Here is a 3,912-nt window from a genome sequence, read left to right on the forward strand (position 1 = left end):
TCTGTCTGTCACACCCCCCTACTGCGAGCGAGCAAAAGTTGTAATATAAGCAGTGGCGACTCTTCATTCTGGGCAGGTGGGGCTCTTTTGAGCTTCATTTTTTTTGTTGTTGTTGGGGGGGGGGGGGGGGGCATGTTATTTGTTGCATGTTATTTGGCATTAATACGTGTCACATATCAGTTGCAAACAATGTAAAAAAAAATATATATATATATATATAATTTAGTTAATAAAGCAGCATACAAACATGGTCTCTTTTTTGTTTTCTTGACTAAGGCAGCTCCAAAATGCAGGTGTTTCAGCCTAGCTCAGTGCTTTCTGTGGTGGTGGGGCAAGCCAGCAGAAAATACGGAGCGTTGCGCCATGATTGGCTCAGTGTTCTGTCACTCATGGGGACACTACGTCACCGCCAAGTCTAAGGGTAGAGCTATAAAATTCAAGCTCCTTGGGTGCTGCCACAGAGTTACATTAGAAGTGCCCATCCAAGAAGGCTGAAGGTCACTGGCCACAGATAAAATTACGTCAAATCACCTTATATCTACAGTATCTTTGATTGGACTGATCATGTCAACATCATACTTTCAAAATCTTAGCTATAAGTCGACAATCTACTGGCAAATCCTTTTTAATACTTGTCATAAGAAGATAAATAATTAAGAGAAAATATAGGTAAACGTATCGGTGCTCATCGGCCATTGGACATGAACATTACACAACAAGATGGAAATCGCAAATTCAACAATGAGTGGTTTGGAAGGAATCAGTCTCTAACTGCAAGCATTGCAAAGCAATCACTAGCCTGCTATTCAGTGGAGTGGCTGTGTGGTCCCAAGTCTAAGATTAAGGGTCTATTTTCCTAGTTTAAAATTATAAACATTCAACATTGGCCATGCTGTCAATGAAGCTTGATTTGTGCCGCGCATAAAACAACTGTTAACTCGGAACTGCAAAATCTGACTTTAGTGAGTTCAAGACAACTGGGAACTCGGGGAAAAACGAGCTACGACTGGGAAAATACGTTTAGAACTTTCATCCAACTCGGAATTGCACATTCGGAACTCTGGCCTCTTTCTATAGCTATGACTTGAAGATCACTGACGTCATCATGATTCTACCTCCCCCCTCCCCGAGTTCCCAGTTGTCTTGAAAGCACCATAAATCCAGAGAATGCCAGACTTTGATGACAAAGTTTGATGACAAAATTTGCCCACAAAAGACCGACGCGCCACCTTCCTGTATAAGTGAGCACACCACAACAAGGTTAGTCCAAAAATGTCTTGTATGCTGCTGAATAAACTATGTAATATGCCAGGGAGATGTGTATACTGTAGCTAAGAAAGTAATACTAAGTGTTGTGTAGTAAGCTGTTAGTAGCCCATGTGCCTCACCTTAATAATTTGATATATTATCTTAATTTCGCCTACTGATCTGACTTGGTGGTGAACATGTAGCCTATAACCTGTTTTTGAGAAATGTAATCATTGAATATTGTAAACGCTTTCATTGTCTGCTTATATGCCCCCTTTATCTATCCTACAGTTCTGACTTGGTGTACAGGGAGAACACTGTAAGAACGGCCCATGTTCTGAATTCTGTTGCTGTACATTTCAAAAGTGCTAAACAAATAGATATATTGACTATGTGCGCCCTAGCTCGCTCATTAATGTCTTCATCGAAATTACGGATGGCCTCTTATCCGCTTGTCGTCCTCTTATGCCATAGTTTGTACATCTCAATTGTCAGTAGAAACCACATTAGTTTAAGCAAGTCAGCCATATCAGCTATGTTTTTTTAAGAGGCAGTAAATGAGGCTGAATGAACTGTTTCGCTGCCAGACAAGGCTTCGCTGATAGACAGGTGTAACAGTGGTAAGGTGTTGGGACTGCTGTTGGGACTCTGCTGTTGGGATAGCTTTATGTAGGCCCTAACAATTTGTCACCGTTATAGTGCAATTAATGTATTTTTGTGTGTTGTGTTGCGTAGTAGCTTTGCTGGCATGCATCCCACATTTATTTATTTTTTGCCCCACCAAGATTCACATGCTAAAATCAACACTGAATGTAAGACATGCCTATAATTTCTAGAACGATGCAATCTTATAGAAATTGGAACGCAGGTTGAAAAGGTAGAGTGACACACGGATGTGGAGCAATCAAAACCAGGAAGCCGCAGGCTTGTTTGATTAGCGGTTCGTATTTGCATAACTATAAAACATTGCCACATTTCGGTAGGCTATTACCACTGATACAAGTGTTTGCTATTACAGATAGGTCCTTGATATCCAGGATCCTGGGACATGCCAATGCTTACATCACCCCATTGAAGATGACATTTTAATGGTTAAGTTCAGGGTTGGGTTGTTTGGTAAGGGTTGTGGTTTAAGGTAGGCATGTCCCAGGATTGCACTAACCATTACAGATTGTTCCATCATGCACGGAACCAACCAGGGGCAACATAACTGAACATGTTGTGAATGCCAACCTCACTGATATGTCCCCTAGTTTACCGTCACCATGTTTTGAACAGTGCTGCCTTTTGACATTTCTTTTTGGTAGCTCTGGGGCTTAATGCTTGTTTCAAATATTGACAAGAATTGTGTATTTCATTCATATACTGCAAGTGATTTTCCATTTTACGCACAAAATACATGCATTAATTTGAGATGTGAAATATTTCAAAAGCATACTGTAGGCCTCTGCTGCTTACATATCCTGGAGGTGTCAAACTTTGTTGACTCAAGTGTGTTCCAGAGATAGGTGGAAGCTGCTGAGGGCAGGACGGCTCATAATAATGGCTGGAACAGAGCAAATGGAATGGCATCAATGGGCTCCCGAGTGGCGCTGTGGTCTAAGGCACTGTATCTCAGTGCTAGAAGCATCACTACAGACCCTGGTTTGATCCTGGGTTTGATTGGGAGTCCCATAGGGCGGCGCACAATTGACCCTGCATCGTCCGGGTTAGGGTTTCGTCGGGGTAGGCCGTCATTGTAAATAAGAATTTGTTCTTACCTGACTTGCCTATTTAAATACTTACTTTTTAAAAATCAAAACACATGGAAACCATTGATTTATTTGATAACATTCCACTAATTCTGCTCCAGCCATTACCACAAGCCCGTCCTCCCCAATCAAGGTGCCACCAACCTCCTTTGATAGAGATATACACACACACAACTGACTGGTTCTGACCCACGCCCCTACTTTTTTTTAAAGGTATCTGACCAACAGATGCATATCTGTATTCCCAGTCATGTGAAATCCATAGATTAGGGCCTAACAAATGTACTTGAATTGAATGATTTCCTTATATGAACTGTAACTCAGTTTATATAACTGTAAATCATTGAATGTTGAGTTTATATTTTTGTTCAGTATACAATACTCTTACATACTCTCACATCTGCTCCTGCAACGCCCTCTACTGCTTATCCTGTGTCTCCTTGACCTGCCGCCACTGCCCCAGTACTCTCTTCCCCTCCCTCTCTCTCTGTGTGTGTGTGTGATTGTGTGGGCGGAGACAAGTGTGCTGGAGTCAGAGCAGATCCCCACCAGCTGCAACCTGTTCCATAATCAAGACCTCTACAAATACTCAGCCCTGCCACTTCCACAGTGCCAGATTGTAATCTCTGTTCAGTCAGTCTACGCTTCTAGCCGTTTGTTACTATTAGAGCCGGTTATCCTGTTATCCCTGTTTTCCTTGCCTGATGCTGTTTTCCTCTCCGCTACAGTTCTGCCTGCTCTGACTCTGGTCCTTGTCTCCAGTTCCACGTCTCGTCATCCAGCTACTCTGTCCTGGATTCCCCTCCGGACCTGCTTACCCTGTCCCAACCCCTCTCGCCTCAGCCTCCTCACCTGGTTTCCTGCAACCCACCTGAGCTTCCCCTGGCCTGCACTCCATCTTCCCCGTGTTTCA

Source organism: Salvelinus namaycush, chromosome 8 (assembly GCF_016432855.1).
Source record: "Salvelinus namaycush isolate Seneca chromosome 8, SaNama_1.0, whole genome shotgun sequence".
NCBI lineage: Eukaryota > Metazoa > Chordata > Actinopteri > Salmoniformes > Salmonidae > Salvelinus > Salvelinus namaycush.